A 14,535-nucleotide genomic window follows, 5' to 3' on the forward strand; every position below is an offset into this window, starting at 1 on the left:
TCTACGCTAACATGTGCTGCCTGAAACCTTCCCAGCTCTCTGCAGCTCCTTCCAACTTGAGTTGAATTCATATTTCCCATTTTGAAACATTTAGATTCTTGGATGTTCTTCGTGGGTTTTATTGGGTTTTTTTTCCACGAGAGATTTACTTTTGTGATCTCGGTCCAAATCTGAGTCATTGCAGCTGGAGCTGATGACTTTATGGGAATCTGTCACTGGTCCTTGCTAAATGATTGAAGTGCCAACTGGACTACGGCTGAGATGTGTTTCTGACTCTTGGCTGCAGGATGCAAATGTTATAGTTGTTGACATTTTCCTGATTTCCGTATTGTCGTGATATTTAGAACAGGATTGAAAAGACCATCGGAATTGGCTGTGCTCTCAGTTCAAGAGTTCATCTTGTGGAAGTACCTAGAACTAGAGGACATCAGTTTAGAACAAGGAGTTGGCAATTCAGAGGTCACGGAGATATACAGATGGGAACAAGCCCTCTGATCCACCGAGTCTGTGCATCTCACACCAATCTCGTTTTAGTCTCCCCACATTCCCATCATCTTTTTCCCCGATTGCCAGGACTGGTGATTCAATCATGAAGGAAGTTCATCTACGACTCTACATAGAAACATAGAAACATACCTCCTTAAAGGATCGAGGAGATTTGGTGTATTGCCGAATAATCTATCAAAGTTCTACAGGTGTTGGGTAGAGAGTGTACAGAATGGTTCCATCACGGCCTGGTTCAGTGACTCGAATGTCCAGGAATGAAGAAGTCTATGTTATTGCATTAATGGGCTTCTTCTTCTTCTTCTTGCGTGTGAGGCAGCAGGAGTTATGTAACGGCCTCCAGGCGCTGTAGCCAGTGCAATGTGCTGTTGTCGAGGGCCGTGAGGTCTACCCCTCCACCAGGGGGACGGTGGACAGCGCAGTCGAACATGCCGTGCTGTGCTGTTTGCTGGTCTGCTCCACACACGCAGGCTGCTGACGGACGCAACCCCCAACGATGCATGTTGGCGTTGAACCGGCCGACCCCTGTGCGGAGCCGGTTCAGGGCGACCCACTCTTTGCGGGGCGTGTCCGAGCCGGGTGGGGCTGTGGTGTTCGGTGCGACAGTGAATTGAGGAGGTGGCGATGTCTGTTCCCCCAGCTGGTTCTCCATGCTCCTAGTGTGTTGAAACCGGAGCCGCAGAGTGTCGCTGCATGACGGGAGAAAGGGTGACGAGACGACAGGCGTTGAGGTCCCAGTTGCTGTGAATCCTGGGCGAGGTGGTGCAAAGGATGTTTGGCGTCCGATGGAGCAACATGGGGCTCATGTTGTCGACCTATCCGTGGTGAGCCCTGTCAACTGACCTCAGTCAGGGGAACAACAAACAGAGACAGCAGAAGCAGAAGCATTAATGGCTTGATAAAGCTGCAGCAAATGACAAGGTAATTGTTCTGCTGAGTTACTCCAGCATTTTGTGAATAAATACCTTCGATTTGTACCAGCATCTGCAGTTATTTTCTTATACTACCAGGTAATTGTTCTGCTGTCAGTATATATGACCATTGATTCTTGACTCTTGATTCTTGAGATTCAACCCTGCAGCTACACACAAGGGGCAATTAACTTGCCGACCAACACATTTTTGGGATGTAGAGGGAGGAAACTAGAGTACCGGAGAAAACTCAAGAGATCACAGGTAGGACCTTTAAATTCCACATCAGAGGCCAGGATTGATCCTGGATAGCAGCAATACCTGCTGCCCCTCTCTCTCTAGGGATCGAGGCCTTGCACTAAACGTTGTACCCATTATCCTTTATCTGTACATTGTGGACGGCTTGTTTGTAATCATGTATAGTCGTTCGTCTGACTCGATAGCAGGCAAACAAAAGCTTTTCACTGTACCTTGGCACATGTGACAATAACAAACTAAACGAAACTAAACTAAGTTAAACTAAATGAAACTAAACTAAACAAGACTTTCTCTCTGATAATAATAATAATAATAATAATAATAATAATAAGCATTTATTTTATATAGCGCTTTACCAGGTGCTCAAAGTGCTTTACAAAAACAGTCATAACATAAAAACAAACAGACAAACTATCCTGACGGAGAAGCGGCGAACAAACAGCGTCAGCGTCCTCTCACGTCAGGGTCCGGCAGTAAACAACAAAAAGCACAGGACACACAGATACAATTTTAACACAAACAGCCATCACAGTGATTGCTCCAGGCATACCCTCACTGTGATGGAAGGCAAAGAAAAGTCATTATCTCCTCCTCATTCTTCTCCCGTGGCGCCACGAGGCGATCGAGGCTCCCAACTTTTGAAGCCCCCACCGGGCGATGGAAAGTCCCAGGGCTGAGCCGAGCCGAGCAGGCCGATGAAGGTCCTGAGCCCCCACTGGGCGATGGAAAGTGCCGCGGCCAGGCCACGCAGGGCGATGAGGGGCCTGCGAGCGGGTCGATCGTACCTCGCGCTCCAGGGCGGTCGAAGCTGCTACGGCTGGAGCTCCTGAAAGCCGGTCGCCAGCCAGGGACCTGCGAACTCCCGATGTTGCGGTCTGCAGGGCCCACGGCCGAAGCCTCCGAGATGGTAAGTCCAGGCCCTGTGACCGGAGTCTTCAAGGTCGATCCCAGCTGGAGGCCGCCGACTCCACGATGTTAGGCCGTAGCGCGAACGGAGATACGACACGGTAAAGGTCGCATCTCCGTTGAGGAGGAGATTAGAAAAAAAGGTTTCCCCCACCCCCCCCACCACCCCCCCCACATAAACAGAGTTAAAAATAGAACAAAACGTACATTAAACGATGACAATAGACAAAAAACAAAAAAAAAGACAGAGAGACTGCCGGTGAGCCGCAGCTGCAGAACACAGCCACGCCCCTTTTAGCAACTATATCTTATAGAGATGTACGCCCCTGATGATAGACACAAAATGCTGGAGTAACTCCTCAGCAGGTTAGGCAGCATCTCTGGAGAAAAAGAATAGCGGCGTTATGGGTCAGAAGCCTTCCTCAGACTGAAAGTAGAGTTAGGGGGGGGTGGAGGTGAGAAAAGGCCAGAATAAATCAGGGCCGGCAACAGATGACCTCAGCAAGGGTGGAGCTTGAAATGGCCCATTGTGGGCTGGGGAAGAGAGATACAAGGATGCGAACGGTGGACCTGGTCGGACGACTATGGTGGGGAAGAGGGGGTGAGAGAGGGGAGGGGAGGGAATGCAGGGAATGCAAGAGTTACTTGAAATGAGATAAGTCAACGTTCATACCATTGTTCTCTCCGGTGTGTGGCCTCAGTGGAGGTTGCTGAGACCGATGTGGGACCCACGATCTCTTCCACAGATGGGGTGGGTGGAAGGGAAGGGCGGGGAAGAGGTAGTTTATGAGGTAATATAATCCCTCTCGCTGGACTCGAGTTTATCAACAGCTGCCTGAATGGTCCCCTTACACTTTGAGCAGTACTGGGCTTGGGGTTTTCCAGACTCTGGGAGATGTTGCACATCTTTAAGGAGACTTTGCGAGTCGCAGGTAGATAAGGTGGTCAAAAAGGCTTTTGGCACTTTGGACTTCTTCAGTCAGAGTATTGAGAATTGAAGTTGGGCGGTCATGTTGCAGTTGTATAAGACATTTTTGAGACCGCATTTAGAATGTTGTGTTCAGTTCTGGGCACCATGTTATAGGAAAGATATTGTCAAGCGTGAAAGGGTTCAGAAAAGGTTTACGAGGATGTTGCCAGGACTAGAGGGTGTGGACTACAGGGAGAGGTTGAGCAGGCTGGGTCTCTATTCCATGGAGCGCAAGAGGATGAGGGGAGATCTTATAGAGATGTACAGAATCATGAGAGGAATAGATCGGGTAGATGCACAGTCTCTTGCCCAGAGTAGGGGAATCGAGGACGAGAGGACATAGGTTCAAGATGTAGGGGAAAAGATTTAATAGGAATCCGAGGGGTAACTTTTTCACACAAAGGGTGGTGGGTGTATGGAACAAGCTGCCAGAGGAGGTAGTTGAGGCTGGGACTATCCCATCGTTTAAGAAACAGTTGGACAGGTACATGGATAGGACGGGGTTTGGAGGGATATGGACTAAGAGCAGGCAAGTGGGACTAGTGTAGCTGGGACATTGTTAGCCGGTGTGGGCAAGTTGGGTCGAAGGGCCTGTTTCCACACTGAATCACTCTATCATATCATATCATATCATATATATACAGCCGGAAACAGGCCTTTTCGGCCCACCAAGTCCGTGCCGCCCAGCGATCCCCGTACATTAACACTATCCTACACCCACTAGGGACAATTAAAAAAAAATTTTTTTTTACATTTACCCAGCCAATTAACCTACATACCTGTACATCTTTGGAGACTCTTTGACTTTGAGCACATCCTCGGATCTTTACCCTCAACAACTTCTCTTTGGACTCCTCTGGAGTTCAAGAGAAATTCTGGAAATTCAGAGGATTGATTCCAAGCAGTAATAGTGGAGTGGTTTTCTCACATTCCTCTTCCTCTTTAGAAAATATAGTACACCAAGAGACCCGGGTCCCGGGTTCGATCCTGACTACGGGTGCTGTACTGTACGGAGTTTGTACGTTCTCCCCGTGACCTGCGTGGGGTTTCTCCGAGATCTTCGGTTTCCTCCCACGCTCCAAAGACGTACAGATTTGTAGGTTACTTGGCTTGGTATAAATGTAAAATTGTTCCCAGCGTGTGTAGGATACTGTTAGTGCGCGGGGATTGCCAGTCAGTGTGGACTCGGTGGGCCAAAGGGCCTGTTTCTGCGCTGTATCTCTAAATTAAACTAAGCCACTAATAATAATAATAGCAAAGAAATCCACCCTCGGGTGCAATAGTTTATTCAACAGAACTTGCAGTTGCAGTGATTCCATCTGTATCTATAAACTCCACAGTTTATGACGTTATTTCTCGATGAGAGCCTCTTTAACCCCACAGGTCTTGGTGTTTTCATTGAAGCACCAAATCCGAATTGCCGCCCTTCAAAAAATGGACGATAAATATGCCCCATTTAGTTCCCTTTTATCCATGAGAAACAACGATAAACTTTACAGGAACCAGGTCTGTGGGGAATGGAAGTCAACAAGATGGAAGGACTTTGGGATGTAAACTGAGATTTTGACAAACGCCTTTCATTTTCTCTGGCATTTCGTGCAGTTTCTCTTTCTTTTGACGTTGTTGTTTGATTAAACTAAGTTGCACAGCTGACAGTACTGAGGGCTTTTGTTTAATTTGGAGGTATTGTGCTTTTAATTACAATTGTGTGCCTTGGCACGGTTTTAAATAAAAATTGCAAAATAACCTGCAAACCTCCCAGAAAAGAAACACATCTGTGAGGCATTTTCCACCTAACTGGACTATTAGATTCACAGATAATAATGCAAGTAAACTCCCTTATATGGCAGCTATTGAGACTTGACATTCATCTGGCGATCATACATGTGGTTCAGTAGACCATTGATGATGAATGTTTATAATTCTAAGAATAATGGATTCTTCAGTCAGGTTCAGCGTTGGGAAAGGTCAAATTGTAAAAAATGCAGACTCCATTTTACGATTCAACTGCAGGCGTTCCTTGAGTGGCCAAGTTGGTGTTGTCACAGGTTCATGTCGCTGAACATGTGCATGAGTAGGGAGTTGTGGAAGCTTGCATCTTAGATGCGGGCCATTCAGCCCATCGGGTGTGCCCTGGCGGAGTGGCGGACTGAGGAATGGAGGAGTTGAGTTGAACAGACTGCGTCAGCACAAAGCCAGGGTGCAGCATCTTGCGATAGTGTCCAGATCCTTTAGCTGACCCTACTGCCCAAAGCTCCCAATGTGAAGTCAGGCAGAAAATGTCCCACCGCATTTGGTCAGTCTGTGTTTGGAATATTGCCTGTGGTTCTGGTCTCCCCGTTACAGGAAAGATAGGGGAGGCTTTGGAGAGGGTACAGAATCTTATCAAGAACTAGACCAAGTGGACCCGCTGGGCCTAAACCTCTCCTGCATTGGTGCAGCACCCTCACCTCCCCACCTCCCCTCTCCCCACCCTCCCCCTCCCTCCTCCCCATCCCTCTCTCCCCCTCCCCCTCCCCCTCCCCCTCCCCTCCCCTTCCCCTCCCCTCCCCCCTTCCCCCCCACTGCATCCTCCTCAATCCCCCTTATCCTCCCTCCTCCCCCTCCCTTCCTCCCCCTCTCCCTCTACCCCCTGCCTCCCTCCCTCCCCCTCCCTCCCTAGGAGATAGATTTAAACTTTAAAATGTGAATAACTTAAAAAATATAACACCAATTTTCAATGAAACTTCTTCCATTAGCACCAAAGGGATAACGGTGAGTAAGGTGGGCCTAAAATTGTCACGCTATCGTGTACCGTTTTGGCTGTAGTTCAGGAACAAACAAACAAACAAACAAGAGTTTTAGTATATAGATGCTGCTGGATTAGTGGAGACGTTTGATAAACTTGGCTTGTTTTTCTAGAACGCTGGAGGTTAAATGGGGACTTGATAGAAGTGTATAAAATTACGAGAGGTAGATATACAATAGACAGTCGGAATCTTTATCCCAGCGTGGAAATGTCAAAGACTAGAAGGCATGGCTTTAAAGTGGGAGGGGTAAAATTTAAAGGAAATGTGCAGGGAGAATTTTTTTACATAGAGGATGGTGGGTGCCTGGAACACGCTGCCAGGGTTGGTGGTAGACGAAGATATGATAGTGGTCTTTAAGTGGCCTTTAGATAGGCATGCGGTCATGCAGAAAATAGAGGGATATGGATCGGCACAGACATTGTGGGCCGTAGGGCCTGTTCCTGTGCTGTACTGTCCCATTGAGTTTGGTTTGATTGCATTAACGTACAGTATTATTTGACTTGATTGGACAGCAGCACTTTTCACTAAACCTAAGCCTATGTTCAACGTTCAAAGCCTATTTGCTCAATAGAGAAATTTATTCTCTAACTACACAAACAATCATAGGCAAATACCGGTAATTAAGGCAGGTACTATAAGACAATTGGTACATGGAGAAAAATCCGGAGTCGGAGTCCCTAAGGCGGTTCGTCGTTGTCTACAACCTCCTGCGATGGCGCTGGTGCCAAGCTGTAACGGCTCAGCTGTTCCTTTGGATCGATCAGTGACGTGGAGAGGGGGGGACGTGCTGCACGGGCAACAGCCTGTCCTTCGTATGACATCGCCCAGGCTCGTATCCGACCCACACATCGACGCCGCTCTGGCCGAGGTTTGGAGCAGGCAGCCAACAACCAGGATGCATCACCCATGGTCAGCCATGACCGAGGGGGGCCTGAGAGTTACATGGATAGAAAGGACTCAGAGGGATATGGGTCAAACGCAAGCAAATGGCACTAGCTCAGATGGGACATCATGGTTGTCATGGATAAGTTGTGCTGAAGGGTCTGTTTCCATGCTGTGTGACTCTACGATGAACCTGATGGGATCTGCATCACCTCTTGCACTACCACGGACTTGTTTTCTAATTGTGTTTGGCGCTAATGTCTTGGTTTTTAATGCTATGCCGTACTGAGGAAATTCTGCATGTCTCTAATGACACTTAGATGCACCTTAGAAGGCATACTGCTGGGTTGCTTAGTAGCTTGGTGCCCTAGACTGCCAGAAATGGCAGAGTCAAGATAGTCAAGAGTGTTTTATTGTCGCATGTCCCAGATAGAGCAATGAAATTCTTACTTGCAGCAGCATAACAGAATATGTGAACATAGTACACTGTAAACAATATAATAAATGAGAGAGAGAGAGAGAGAGAGAGAGAGAGAGAGAGAGAGAGAGAGAGAGAGAGAGAGAGAGAGAGAGAGAGAGAGAGAGAGAGAGAGAGAGAGAGAGAGAGCGAGAGAAAAACAAGTTCAGTGTGTGTGTATATACGCACATACACACACATACACACATATACACACATTATATAGTGTAAGAAAATAACTGCAGATGCTGGTACAAATCGAAGGTATTTATTCACAAAATGCTGGAGTAACTCAGCAGGTCAGGCAGCATCTCAGGGGAGAAGGGATGGGTGACCTTTCTGGTCGAGACCCTTCTTCAGACTGAAGAAGGGTGTCGACCCGAAACGTCACCCATTCCTTCTCTCCTGAAATGCTGCCTGACCTGCTGAGTTACTCCAGCATTTTGTGAATAAATACACACATATATATATATATGTAGCTGTAAACGCCCATCTACACTTCATGTTGCCCCAGAAAAGCTACAAGATCATCAAAGATCTATTCCACGCTGGTCATTCCTTCTTCTCCCTGTTACTGTCAGGCAGAAACAAATGCTTGAAACCGCGCACCACCAGTCACAGGAACAGCCTCACCCTTCTGTTATCAGGGTTGTGAATGGTCCTCCCATGAGCTAGGGTGAGGTCCAATTCACCTCTGCCCCATAGGTAGACACAAAATGCTGGAGTAACTCAGCGGGTCAGGCAGCATATCTGGAGAGAGGGAATGGGTGACGTTTCGGGTCAAGACCCTTCTTCAGTCCGAACAAGGGTTTTGACTGGTTAGCACGCAACAATAGCTTTTCACTGTACATTGTGACAATAAACTAAACAAAACTGAACCGAACTAATAGTTCAACATAAGCTAGGGTATAGTCCCGATCTTCCAACCTACCTTTATTGTGGATGCTGAGCGTTTTCTCTGTAGCTGTAATACTATAATGCTATAATACTATATCCTTCTCTCTGGTATTTTTCTCTTTGCAGCACCTGTTGTACTTGGGTATGGCTTGATTGTACTCATATACGGTATGATCTGATTGCATGGTATGGTCTGATTTTTACGCTCAAACAAAAGCTTTTCACTGTAAACAAAAGTTTTCACTGAGGTATGAAAACGCACACCTCCAGATTCAGGGACAGTTTCTTCTCAGCTGTTCTCATGCATCTGAACTATCCTACCACAACTACAGAGCGGTCCTGAGCTGCCATTTACCTCATTGGAGACCCTTAAACTATCTTTAATCGGACTTTATCTTGCACTAAATGTTATTCCCTTTACCATGTATCTGTACACTGTGGATGGCTCGACTGTAATCATGTATTGTCTTTCTGCTGACTTGTTAGCACGCAGCAAAAGCTTTTCACTGTACCTCCTCGGTAAACGTGCCAATAAAACTAAACACATTTATACTGTATTTGGATTCCGAAAGATGCATTGATTGTAATCAGAATCCTAAAGTGTAGGCATCCTGATATGCATTTGTGTACAAACTCAACTTCCCTTCCGTTGACTCCATTTATACCTCATGCTGCCTCGGCCAGGCCAGCAGCATAACCAAGGACTTTGCCTGCAGCTGCAATCCACTTTTGGCCACACTGATAAGGACGCATAAGGCGCTATAGAAATGCAAGGCTTGCTGTCGTCCGTAGGAAGAATTCTGAATGTTGCACAGTTTACGTTTCTTCAAAGGAGTCCTCGTTACTCCAGCAGAATAATCCGCACAATGCCCCACCACCTTCCCACAGCCTAGTTCAGGAATTTTGGAATCATAATTCAGCAATGAACCCAAGTTTCCATGCACAAAAATAACACACATGTAATCCAGCGGCATAATCCAATGATTGAAGATAAATCTTGAGTCGTATGGGCACAGATGTTCCGCCTTTGACGCGTTTACAACGAGCAAGCATTTAGCTGGGGACAAAACAAAAAAGGAATGCATATTTTGTTTCAGGTTATTGGCCTTCGGACCCGGAATTTTGTCTTCCAATCTTGTCCGTATTTTCTCAACAACCCCCAGTTTGTGAGGTGCGTTGCACACGCAAAGATAAAGATAGAATTATTTTTTTTAAGAGCTACAACATGGAAACAGGCACATTGCCCACAAAGCCCACAGTGACCATTGCAGGAAAATAACTGCAGATGCTGGTACAAATCGAAGGTATCTCAAAATGCTGGAGTAACTCAGCGGGTCAGGCAGCATCGCAGGAGAGAAGGAATGGGTGACGTTTCGGGTCGAGACCCTTCTTCAGACTTTCGACCACTGATTATCCATCCACAATCGCTCTATGTTATCCTACTTTCTACACACTAGCAGTGTGTCATAGTGTCATACAGCATGGAAACTGGCCCTTTGACCCAACTTGCCCATGCCGAACAACGGACCTCATCTACACTCCTCATCTACACTCCTCATCTACACTCCTCATCTACACTCCTCATCTACACTCCTCATCTACACTCCTCATCTACACTCCTCATCTACACTCCTCATCTACACTCCTCCCTTCTGCCTGCTTTTGACCCATATGCTTCCAAACCTATTCTATCCATGTGCCCGTCCAAATGTTTTTTAAATGTTGTGATACACTCCCACCCGCACCCTCCGCTCTGCTGCTGCTAACCTCCTATCCCCCCCCATCCGGACCAAACTCAGATCCTGGGGCGACAGGGCTTTCTCCATCGCTGCTCCCAACCTCTGGAACTCACTACCTCAAACCATCAGCGACTCCTCCTCACTCACCACATTCGAAACATCACTGAAGACTCACCTGTTCAACACTGCCTTCAACCACTGACCGTCGCTTCACCTTATTCTTCCTTTTCTGTTCGTTTATTTATTTATTTTTCTGTTTTATTTACTCTGTAAAGCGTCTTTGAGTTTCCAGAAAAGCGCTATACAAATGTAATGTATTATTATTATTATCATTATTATAATATCAGTCTCAACTACCTCCTCTGGCAGCTCATTCCATATACCTATCATTCCTTGTGTAAAAATAGTTGCCCCTCAGGTTCCTGTTCAATTTTTCCGCCCTCACTTGAACCTATGTCCTCTGGTTCATGATTTGCTACTCTGGGTAAAAGACTGTGCATTTACCCTATGTATTCCTCTCGTGACCGTGTACACCTCTATATGATTGCCCCTCAACATCCTGTGCTCCAAGGAATAAAGCACTAGCCTGCTCAACCTCTCCCTACAACTGAGTTCCTGTGGTCCTGGCAACATCCTTGCAAATCTTCTCTGCACTCGGGGTCATTTTACCGAGGCCAATTAACCGACAAACCCGCACGTCTTTGGGATCTTGGAGGAAACTGGAGTCCCTAGAGGAAACCCATGCGGTCAAGGGAGAACATGCAAACACACAGCACCCGAGGGCAGGATTGAACCTGGATCCCTGGCGTTCTGAGGCAGCAGCTCTACCACTGTGTCGCCTGTGTGTTTGCAGGACTAAGCACGAAATAAACATAGACAGGAAGAATTCATAAATAACGCTTTTCTTTAGCACATTTCAGATTTTAGATTTAGGTTTAGATTTAGAGATACAGCGTGGAAACAGGCCCTTCGGCCCACCGGGTCCGCGCCGCCCAGCGATCCCCGCACATTAACTCTATCCTACACACACTGGGGACAATTTTTACATTTGCACAGCCAATTGACCTACATGCCTATACGTCTTTGGAGTGTGGGAGGAAACCGAAGATCTCGGAGAAAACCCACGCGGGTCACGGGGAGAACGTACAAACTCCGTACAGATGGCGCCCATAGTCAGGATCGAACCTGAGTCTCCGGCGCTGCATTCGCTGTAAAGGCAGCAACTCTACCGCTGCGCCACCGTGCCGTTTCCTTGTCAGTTAGCTCTTCCTTACATGAACTGCTGCCACTAACGTTGAATCGGTGAATCAAGGAAGATCAAACATTGAACGCTGGTCTGTTTGCAATAACAGTGAATTACCCAGCCAATTGGCAAGGAATGTAATAATGTTAAATTTTTCAATATTAATATTGCAAAGCAGAGCCTGTTTTTAAATGGAAAGAAATGATTCTGTCAGACCTCGATGGAAACTGTCAGAATCACGTTGCTATATGATTAAACTCACTTTGAATTCAAACGCATTCTGTGATGGAATCATTAAAGGGAAGTAAAGGGAGGAGAGATGTATCTGTTCCTGAGTTGAATCATTCACTGATAACACTGGCATTTAATGTCTGTCCTTAAAAGCCCTTGTACTGAGGCATTAACCATATTGGTGAATTGCAATTTCTCCTCCCACGTGGGGTCCCAAACTGGGTGGGGTCGGCAAATGTCCAAGTCTTGTCGACTTTAGACTTTAGAGACACAGCGCGGAAACAGGCCCTTCGGCCCAGCGAGTCCGCATCTTCCAGCGATCACCCCGTACTCTCTAGCGCCATCCTACGCACCAATGACATCCTACGCACCAGGGACAATTTACAATTTTACCGAAGCCAATTAACATACAAACCTGTCCGTCTTTGGAGTGCGGGAGGAAACCGGAGCATCCGGCGAAAACCCACGCGGTCACGGGGAGAACGTACAAACTCCGTCCAGACAGCAACCGTAGTCAGGATCGAGCCCGGGTCTTCTGCGCTGTAAGGCAGCAACTCCACCGCTGTGCCACCGTGCCGCCCCGCATCCCAAGTCAATAGCTCGTCGAATGTGGCAACATACGTCGCTAAGAGTGGTAAGGAAGGTGTATGGTAAGCTTGCCTTCATTAGTCGGGGCATTGAGTGTAAGAATCAGGAAGCAGATTTGTTGCAGATTCATTCCTTGTTTGGATAACATACTGAACATTCCCAATTAACCTTTGCTCCAGATTTTCACCGGAGACTTTATTTTGAGCTCATTGGAACATTGGCCATTGCTGCTGGTTAAGTTTAGACAAGATATTGAACGAGATAAATCAATATATCAGATTAAAATACAAAATCACGAGGGAAATAGACAGAGTCTATATATAGGCACAATCTTTTTTCCAGAGTAGGGGAATGAAGAACTAAATAAGGTGAGAGGGTAAAGATTTAATAGGAACTTAAGGGGCAACTTTCTCACACAGTTGGTGGTTGGTAGATGGTAAGAGCAACCAGAAGAGGCGGTTGAGGTCAGTAATATCACAACACTTAAAAGACATTTAGATAGATATATGGATAGGAAAGGAAAACCTCATATTTCGCCTGGGCAGTTTGCAGCCCAGTGGTATGAACATCGACTTCTCCAACTTTAGATAGTTCCTCTGTCCCTCCCGTCCCCCCCTCCTTCCCAGATCTCCCTCTATCTTCCTGTCTCCACCTATATCCTTCCTTTGTCCCGCCCCCCTGACATCAGTCTGAAGAAGGGTCTCGACCCGAAACGTCACCCATTCCTTCTCTCCCGAGATGTTGCCTGACCTGCTGAGTTACTCCAGCATTTTGTGAATAAAAACCTTCGATTTGTACCAGCATCTGCAGTTATCTTCTTATACATATGGATACGAAAGGTGTAAAGGAATAGGGACCAAACGCAGGTAAATGAGACCAGCTTGGGGCATCTTGGTTGGCATGGGCAAGTTGGGCTGTGAGGCCTGTTTCTGTACTGTACGATTCCAAAAAGGGGAATAATTGAATGGAATTACATTTGAAACAAAATAAATCTAATCTGCTGCATTTTCCACCAGGTCAGTGGTCTCACTGCCGGTTTAAAACAGTTTGAGACCGTTGTTATATATTATTTTAATTGTTGACACCAAAACGTCGAAGGTTTATGATGGCCCGAAGCCCCCAGCCGCGAGTGACAAACCTTTGGCAGCACTCAGGCATTTCTTCGTCATTCTATTTATACCTTGCTGAATGGGATTTTAAAAGCGCCGCAAATATTAGGTGTCGAGTCCTTGACGTCATCCAACGCACACGAGAGGACTGGGACAGTACAGGCAACGTTGCCTGCCTCTTTGCTGAATTTACTTTCATTTTTGGTTCAGAGATTCAGTGTTGAAACAGGCCCTTCGGCCTACCGAGTCCGCGCCGACCAGCGATGGCCCGCACGCACACTAGTTCTATCCTTCACACGGGCGACAATTTACAGAATCCAATTAACCTACAAATCTGCGCGTCTTTGGAGTGTGGGAGGAAGCCAGAGCACGCGGTCACGGGGGAGAGCGTGCAAACTCCGCACAGACGTGCCCCCGTAGTCAGGATGGAAGCCGGGTCTCTGGCGCTGTAAGGCAGCAACTCTACCGCTGCGCCCGCCGACATTGGAATTGGAAACGCTCCTCTGGCTTTCAAAGGCACCTCCAGCAGTCAAAGGAATCCCTTCACCACTGAGCTGGCCGGGGGAAGGCTTGTGCAGTCGCACGCCATGTTACAAATCAAACTACGAATTGAACAAAGGAACCAGAGCTGAGGGCCTCTCTCCCTGGAGCAGTAACTCAGCGAGTTTCCCCCCCTCACTGCTTTCCGTCATCAAATGAGAGAGAGAGGGAGAGAGAGAAATACAATTTATTGCATCCAACCCAAAAGCTGGAAGAAGTAATAAAAGGAGCAACTTTTCATTCCACCCTCCAGGGTCTCGCCTGCTTTTTTTCTTTGCCCAATATTAAAATGCATCTGTTGACATTTTCAGCCCAGTTCGAAAAGGCAGTGGATCAGCTGAAAGCAATTTGCTTGGAAATCGCAGCTGCCAGGCGGATAAGATTTTCCTTCATTCGTTTACTTTGAAATGCTTTTATAAATGCCAAAATACACAAGGCAATGAAATTGCTGACACATGTGCTCCAAACTACCACAGCCCTGCATTCTTTCATGTCCTTGTATGCTAAAATC

Source organism: Rhinoraja longicauda, chromosome 31 (genome assembly GCF_053455715.1).
Source record: "Rhinoraja longicauda isolate Sanriku21f chromosome 31, sRhiLon1.1, whole genome shotgun sequence".
Lineage (NCBI taxonomy): Eukaryota > Metazoa > Chordata > Chondrichthyes > Rajiformes > Arhynchobatidae > Rhinoraja > Rhinoraja longicauda.